Below are 8,989 nucleotides of genomic sequence, written 5' to 3'. Positions count from 1 at the left end.
AGTGAACCATTATTAACTTATTAACTAATTATTACTAAATTAAAATAATCATATTTCTTTGTATTATATAACTTTAAATTTTTATTTCCTTAATTATGTTATTTTACTTACATACTTATACTTTTATACTTATAATTATACTTAATTACCAAGATATACGTTTTATTTTCCACTTCTTTCATCACTTTATTTTTATTAATTTTATTCTGTACAATTATTTACTATAATCATTCTGTTTATATTTTCTCTTTTTATTTTTTTGTATTTAGGGGTTATCTTGTTCTTTGTTCTTAGCCCTGATGAAGGCTAGAAATTCTGGCCAAAACGTTGCCACGTTAATTAATTAACTAATTAACTAAATTAGTTTTTTAAACTTATTTATGTTATATTCTGACCACAACCCCAACCATCCTCTCCTCATATTATACTAATAGGGGAAAAATGTGGACTTTTTTTACTAGAGAATGATTTTGCATCATTTTAGCTTTAAAAGTTGTTTTACATCAATCTCATGTTGAACACAACATGATTTCATACCATAATCAATGTTGGTCCTGAAATCTTAGTTATATTAAGTTGAAGATCCGTTTATACAGTTATAAAATTTTTTTATTAAATAAGGAATAATTCATGGTTCATTACACTTTTAGTGATTTTTCATAAGAAAATTATATAGGCCGTTTAATGCATAGTGGTGTAAGTCAAGTATGGAGTTTTTAGATATTGAAATTTTAGAATAAAATAACTTATATAATGGCATTTTTTTCCTGTTAAAACTAATCAGTCGAGTCATACGCACGATTAGTTATCTAAAAGATTTTGAGTAACTAGAAGTCTAAGGACGTGGGAACGCCGATTTTAATGAAAATTTTCATTCACTCGGAAAATAAAAATTTTCTGTTGCTATAAAAATACATAGGTTCTTAAGATGGAAATGACGAATATTAACTTTTTTCCTCCTAAGAACACAACAGTTTAATAAAATATAACGAAGTCATAAACATATACTTGTTTTATCTCGGTTTTACATATAATCTCGGTTTTTCCGATTCGAACCTCTTTATATTTTTCTCCTTCAGTAGTACCATCAATTTTTTTTTTAATATTTTGTATTTATCTATTGCTCATTATTGCCAACAATGATAACTGGATAAATATTTCGAATAAACAAAATTGAAGGTACTTTAGGGGAAGTTTTTTTACTATTTGGCATTCAACCACTGTTGGACTATCAATGAGGATAAGAATTATCAAGTATTAAAAAAAACTTAATTACTCATTGATTCACCGATTATAGGTAAGTAGAAGTAAAAATAATAGAAAAGTGTCCAAAGATTCTAGCCAATGCGCCCTAGAAGCCGGTTTGTTCATACTATCCTATTAGTACAAGAACCCAAGAGGAGGAAAAAGGAAAAAATCTCACCCCAATTTTTGATTACCTTAATGAAAAAGATGTATAATTAATAGTCAAAATAGATGAGTCTGCCAAGTATAGGTAGGGGGAATAAAAAATGGCGGTTGTTCCAAAAAGCGATAAAAAAAAACTAATTTTTCATTCGGAGCTCTATATCTTAAAAAGTATGAATAAAACAAGAAAACCTAAGAGAACGTCATTTAAAAAAGAGTACATTTTCTAAAATATGAGCCCTAATCGAGTTATTTACGTTAAATAGTTTTCGAGATATAGCATTTTAAAAAGCAACATTTCATAAAAATGTTGTATAGGACGTACTGAAAGATCAGTAGTTAGTGAATTTATTTTGAAAATTTATATCTCAAAAACCATTTAATGTACAGATGTCTATTAGCACTCAAATTAAGGCTAGTTTAATGAGCTATAAAGTAGTATATGTTGTTTATCTTCGTAGGAGTAATAGTTTACATGAAATTTGCTAAAATAAATTGATTTATAATTGTTCGGACAAATTTTCATTTGCCAAATTTATATTCATATGTGAATATCATAAAAACTACTACCCCTACGAAGATAAGTGTCATAAACTACTTTACAGTAAGTTCAATTTCCTTTATTTTGAGTGTTGGCAGACATATGTGCCTTTTAAGGGTCTAGAGATATATTTTTTCACAAATCCAACATTTTATATGAACAACTAGAAATTAACATTTTGTGAGTTTATTTTGTCAAATATCATAAAAACTACTACTACAAAAATAAACACTATTACTATTTTATAGTACTAGCTTTAATTTTAGTGCTGGCAGATATCTGTACGTCCAATAGTTTCTGAAATAAAGTTTTTCATAAATCAAACTTATTGTCCGAACGACTATAAATCAATTTATTTTAGCAAATATCATGAAAACTACTTTTTCTACAAAGGTAAAGGTAATAAACTTCTTTATAGTCCGTTAAACTAGCTTTAATTTGAGGGCTAATAGGCATCTGTACGTCACATAGTTCCTGAGATATAGATTTCTCAAAATAAATTAACTTACCACTAATCTTTCAGTAGATTTTTAAGAAATTTTGCTTTTTAAAAAGCTATATCTCGAGAACCATTGGGCTTAACTAGCTCTTTTAGAGCTTATATTTCAGCAAATTTACTCTTCTTTAAATAATGTTCTCTAGATTTTCTAGTGTTGTTGGTAGTTTTTAAGATATAGAGGTCCGAATGAAAAATTAATGTTGTTTTAAGGTTTTGAAAACAGCCGCCATTTTGTATTCCTCCTCTCTATACTTGACAGACTCATTAATTTTGGCTAGTAATTATACCTAGTTTTCATTAAAGTAATCAAAAATTGGGGTAAAATAACTGCCTTTTTTTCTTCCCGGCACTTGTACTATATTCTGACTTTGTTCTAATTGTATTTAATGGTTATTATTATAACAATCTATTTGTTTTGTGTATGTGAAAAATGAGAAAAAAACATTTTTGATCATATTAATCGAGTTTAGATGTATAAAAAAACAAAAAATAAAAGAGATCCTCAGTAAAGTAGACGAACAAAAAATAGGTTTCCCTTTAAAAAAAATCCTAATTTTTATTTTAATAACAATACTTCACAAATATCTTTAATAATTAATATATTTTAAATAAGTATTTTCTAATATTATAGATAAATTAAATATATATCCTCAAATAAATGTTTATTTATGTAAAATATATAATATATATGTAGAAAATATACTTACAAGAAATCACCAAATCCATTGTTGGCATGCCGTCATAGATCTCTAAGCGGTGCATTATCACTTTATACCAGGGCGTGTATTCAACAATTAACAACATAGTTATTTACACGAATTAACTTCCCAAGGATATAAAACTTGCAATTTTACGTTACGACTGACAGCACACGAGATAGAACTGTCCGTTGCACACAGGTAGCAAACATACTAACCCACTCAGATCGTTAGTTGAGTGGGCTGCATGTACTGCAACAATATGTGTAATTTGTACTTCCTGCATCCAGCAACTTCAAGAGATGTTATTATGAACATGCATCTGTTGCAAAGAATAGACAATAAATGAGGTAAAACAATTTTTTTTTCTGGTGCTTATCACAAATTAAAGAAGAACGAAAAAAAAAATGTTTCAGAAGCACAGCTTTTGCACACCTGTTGCATTGTTCACATAAAACATTGAGGATCGGATCGAATAGATTCATTTTTAAAATGCTTGTGACTAGCCAAGGTCGAAAAATAGTCGCCGTTGAAACACGTTAATCAATATAATCGAAATGAATAAAATATTACAGAAATATATTTTTGGAAAAATTTGCTGAATCGATAGTCGTAAAAAAGGCAAGGCCGATGCTATTATAATACCAAACATTCACATATCTCTTGATAAATTAATTAATACAGTGGTAAATATACAATACTCGCAGACCATTCCCGGATTCCAAATGCTTCCCAATTGGTTTAGATTTAGGGATATATAGATTAATTAAATACAATTGTTCCATTAAAGAGAGTACAGTAGGATGGTTATATTTGTATTTATTTGAATGAAAACGCAAAGCAATGGTGAGGAGGGAAAGGCTCCTATAAGAAAAAGTGAATTAGACAGGATGAGATGGCTCAAAAAACCACTATTGGTTCAATGTTTATTTATATTTGGTCAATATAAGAAAAATCTAACCTATTCCGATTAAATGGGGAAAGAACGAGTGGACCGTGATTTGCGGGAATAATGTATATATGTATATATAGTTGACCGTAAAAATTGATATATAAGAAGATGGTCAGGGTTGCGGTCAAGAGAGAACAAAAATATATAAGAAGATGGTCAGGGTTGCGGTCAAAAGAGAAACAAAAATAGTTTACAACTATTTATTTTCCGACGTTTAGTCCCACTTTGCAGGGCTTCGTCAGGGCTGTTCTTAGGTAAAGGTTGAACAGAATGCGACAATAATCAATTGTCGACAATAATCAATTTATTATCACCTTCTGTTCATACTTTACCTTTGAACAGTCCTGATGAAGCCCTGATAAGTGGGGCGAAACGTCGAAAAATAAATAGTTGTAAACTATTTTTGTTTCTCTTTTGACCGCAACCCTGACCATCTTCTTATATATACTGGAATAATGTTATGAGGAGTATGTGTACACATATGTATCGTTATTCAATATATATATCTGTTGTTAAAATAAATTTAAAAAAATAAATATAATTAAAATTTATTTTTAATGCCATCATTCTCATTAGTACTCATCAACTTAGGTACGGTGTTAGGTTAAGGAATACAAGGATTTTTTTTTAAGGCAATCCACAGCGAAGGTGATGTTTGCTTGGTTATCTGCAAGTAATCCGCTTATTCTAAGCATATTGAGGGGGGTAGGGTCAAGTTCTTCATTTTGTGGGACCACCACTTAATGAAAAAAGTCAACACCCCTGGGCCGGCCGGATTCGAACCGGTGCCACCCGCATATCTCAAATCGATAGACCCAGGCCTAACCACCTGAGTTGCGGATGGACCAAACTAAAATCTTTAAGACACGTTATATCATATTATGTTTTCCTTAAAAACTACTCCATTAAATTTTGTGAAAAATGGTAGGATCATTTTTAACTACCCAAGAATATCAAAATTATATTTTTTTCCTGAAAATATTCAATTTTTTTTTTCCCGATCTTTATAATATTCTTGTTGAACATACATCTATTTTCTCGTTAAATATTTATTAGTACGTATTTCTGAAGTTTCAAATGCTTACACCGTTTAAATCGAAAATAGATTTTTAATAAACACGTATTTAAACGAATCATCCCTATCTGGTTAAGTTCATTATGAACCAGACTCAGTTATGCATTTCTATTTAATAAACAATCAGATAAGGACTGACTGGAGATAGTAAAGGCGACCACGTATTGCGTGTTTTTATTCGTATTAGTTTTGATTTTATATCTGTCGGATTAATTCAGGGTCCCTTGTTGGTTAGTGTCATTATGTAGATATTAGGTGCTGGTATAGAAATCCGTCAATAAAAATATAATAGTATATTAATTGCATATTAAAACACAAAAATGAGGATATGAATGAATACAAAACTAAATACTTAAAAATAGTACATACATAGAGGATATAGCAATAATTACGAAAAAAAAATTGATTTTTAATTTTTGTAAATAGCTATGAATAATCAATTTTTAAAAGAAAAAAATATTTAAAATAAATTTTTACGCAACCCCAAATATCACATTAGAGTTTCTCAAACCTGGTTTCTATTTTTTAAAAGTTGAAAAAATGAAAATAAAAAAAATGATTTTAGTACTACATTCCTCTATAAACCAAACGACGGATGCCATAGCAACCGACGAAGTCTTCGAATTTTTTGACTAATTACAATCAAACGCATAAGGTGATAATAATTACGTAACTAATTTTTTTTTAACAGAATTAGGGTAAGTTAGCACAGATTATTTCTTCGTTTGAGGATTGAGGCGATTTCATGAAAATAATGTAGTTCCGTTATTTCATATTACTAACATTCTTCATATTGCATTAATGTTGAAACTGTTGTTCCTTCCGCCATTCTACAAATTAAAATGAACAATAAGGAAGTAAGTCTCGGCAGGATAAGAAAGTTGGAAGTAATAGGTAAGTAGTTGATAGATATCGTTATAAACAACACAACAAAGGAAAATATTTTATCAGTCGATGTGGAAGGTGTGTTGGCCGAACTTTTACTTTTTCTTAAAATAAAAGTTATTTCTACCCAACCAATCATGGTATTCGGCATATGAATAAGATAGGAATGACCGAAAAACACACCATCACAATTAATAACAAAGAAAACGGAATTTATCTCGAAGAGTAAAGCTCGAAATCTATCTTTAGGTTTAATGGTTGGAAGGAATATAGTTACTTATGCATACAAAGACAAGCGAACGTCTGTCACAGTGACAAGCTTTTCCCGTGCCTCACTTGTAACTGATACTTCTTTTCAATCTTTCCAACGACTATGCAAATACGAAGTCAGAACATCTAATCCCGGTCGTATAATCGAGGTGATATTTATTGCAATAAATTAAAAAGAAGTCATTTCAGATGTAAACATTCCGTTTCAATTTACATATAGGTTATCTTCTACACATGGATATCTGTATCAACAAGTAGATGCTAACCCATCTTTATAGGATGTACATCTGCGATCCAACAATATTTTGCAGCATATACAACGCCGAGAGCGTTTGTAAGTCAAGACAAACTGGGATTTAGCCGTGACAGAAAGTATCCCTGACCCAGAACGGGTTCCTCAAGGCTGAGGGCTTTCCCAGAATGGGCATCGTTTTACTCCTGCCCAAGGCGGTTTCCAAGATTGAGATTTAAATCTCCTAAGATGAGATCTATCGTCAGAATTTTTATTTGTTTTCAGAAGTTGGAAATGAATGAATGGAGGATGTGGTTACAAGGCCAGAATGTCTTCTGGGTTTCCTGTGTCGACAACCAATGGACCATAAATTTTAATTCTTAATATTTCAAGAAAGAAAAAGAAATATCATTCACAAAGTAATGTCATTTTTAAATTTTGAATTTCCTAAAATTAATCACGTCCATAAAACAGTAATACAATTCACTTTGTTAACTTTTTCGTGTTCTTACTCTTTAGGTTCGAAAATCACAAAAAATTGGGATAACTTGAACACGAACCCACCATTCTACACAAAACTTAGGGTCGTGATTAGGGTGGTAAGAGAAAGTTATGAGATGCGCGCAGCGCATCAGATTTAAAAAAAATCTTATATTTTACTATACATTATGAATTCCATCGTAGCTAAGCAAATATAGCAAATAACAATACTCTGGGTAATTATATTTTTACCGGCAGATCCGAAAATGCTTCAACATTGCTATATTGGGGGAAGTGTATAAATTAATTGAACACAATTGAAAGTTTGTAATCGATATTAATACATTCAGTTAAAATTACAACAACACTTTTATTCACATATTGAATTAATTATTGATTATATCTATTTAGTTTACAGAGGCAAATAACAATTTGTAATAAAATATAAGTTAACAATATATAATACAAATGGGTTAATATATCTCTATACGCTGTACTAACTGGTTTCTATAAAATGGTAATACAAAACTTTCGTGCCTAATTACTTAATATTAGTTCAATAAGGATCTATGAAGTCAATTAACTATATCAAATGATCATTTAGAATGATCGATGGAGTACAAATTGCAAGTTGTAATAAAAAAATGAAAAACATTCAAAGAGAACCTGCCTAAATTATACACTTTTTTTAAAAATATGGGTAAAAAATCAATAGGCTAAATCTTCACCAATAATAGTTTTTTTGTTTTTGTGGGGAATTTAATTAATATTAATCAAGAAAGATGTTTAAATAATTTGTACAGACTATCGAAGTACGGTAAACAATTTTTTTGGAAAGAAACCTTTAATACATATTTTCGAAAAATCGGAAAATAATTTTTTTTTTGCACTTTGACTTTTCGCCTTACGGCTCAACACGACTTAACGATTCTACACGAAACTTAAAATTTTGTTAAAGCCCTATAAACAACACCTAATGACATAAACCGGATCTAATTAATCAAATTAGACCCGAAGATTCATCATAAAACGTTTAAAAAGTTATTATTTATTTCAAAATAATATTTCATCCTTATAAAATTAGTTTAAATCGGGTTGGTAGAGTATAAATTCAGCTTTCCAACGGTTGTAGCAATATTTTTTTACGAACAATGGATATCAGGAGAAATATTGAAAAATTTAATTGGCCTACTTAACTTAATGCCTGGTTAGCTATTTAATCTTCTTCTGAATATAAAATCATTTAATTTAATCTGTCATATTTTTATCTTTTTCTTCAGAAAGTGATGAATCGATTGGTATGTAATAACCGCGAAAAATAGATATACTTTCTTAATAGGCACCAAAAATGTTTAATTTTGTTCATTTTTTTTTAAACCTTTACGACACAGATCGTTTTGAAAAAAAAACAGGGTGTAAATCGGTTGAATAATTGAAAAGTTTATTGTGGATAAACATTCGAACCAATCTCTTGTAAATTTATAGGTTCAAAAAGAAACTTCTTCTCAAACAGCTCTCCTATAAAGTTGTAACAGTGTATTTTACCTTCGAGAAACGTTTATATATACATACATAGATACATAAATGATAAGCATTGTATATGATAATTACTATTATCAAACAACCATTCACTTTGTGTCTATTTCTTCCTTATTTTTACTTGACTGAGTATTTTAACTCACACACACTCATATATAAATGTGGACACGTTAAATAAAATTACTGGTGCGGATAAGAGCGTGCTCCTTGTTAGAGGTCTTTCTTTCTTCAGAATATGATTTCTCCTTCAGGAAAGGCGGCCACCGGTGTGGTCTGGGAGCCCTCATTCATTCATTGTTCTTTAAACTGGGTAACTAGTTCTACTGACCGCCCAATGATAGAACTACGATTTCATCCAAGTAAATCTTATAAAATAGGAGTAAAAAAAAAAAAAAAAATATATATATATAA

General features: G+C 29.7%; 2 protein-coding genes across 3 annotated transcripts in view; one reads left to right on the top strand and one right to left on the bottom strand.

The window, feature by feature from the left end:
* The window catches only part of LOC106692463 (ciliary microtubule inner protein 2B), a 96,530-nt gene that overhangs the window by 30,031 nt on the left and 57,510 nt on the right, over positions 1 to 8,989 (top strand). The gene's annotated exons all lie outside the window — the stretch shown is intronic.
* The window catches only part of LOC106692462 (caspase-14), a 106,009-nt gene that overhangs the window by 83,154 nt on the left and 13,866 nt on the right, over positions 1 to 8,989 (bottom strand). The window contains exon 1 of one of the 2 annotated variants that reach the window (XR_010843866.1): positions 3,155 to 3,295. The exons of the other annotated variant lie outside the window; for it this stretch is intronic. The gene's annotated coding sequence lies outside the window, so the exon portion shown is untranslated. Of the gene's footprint in view, positions 1 to 3,154; positions 3,296 to 8,989 lie in introns of those variants that run through there. 2 annotated transcript variants of the gene reach the window in all.

Source organism: Halyomorpha halys, unplaced genomic scaffold (assembly GCF_000696795.3).
Source record: "Halyomorpha halys isolate HHAL.00 unplaced genomic scaffold, Hhal_1.1 Scaffold58.1, whole genome shotgun sequence".
NCBI lineage: Eukaryota > Metazoa > Arthropoda > Insecta > Hemiptera > Pentatomidae > Halyomorpha > Halyomorpha halys.
Note: the sequence above shows the minus strand (reverse complement) of the source record. Positions and strands in the feature narration are given on the sequence as shown.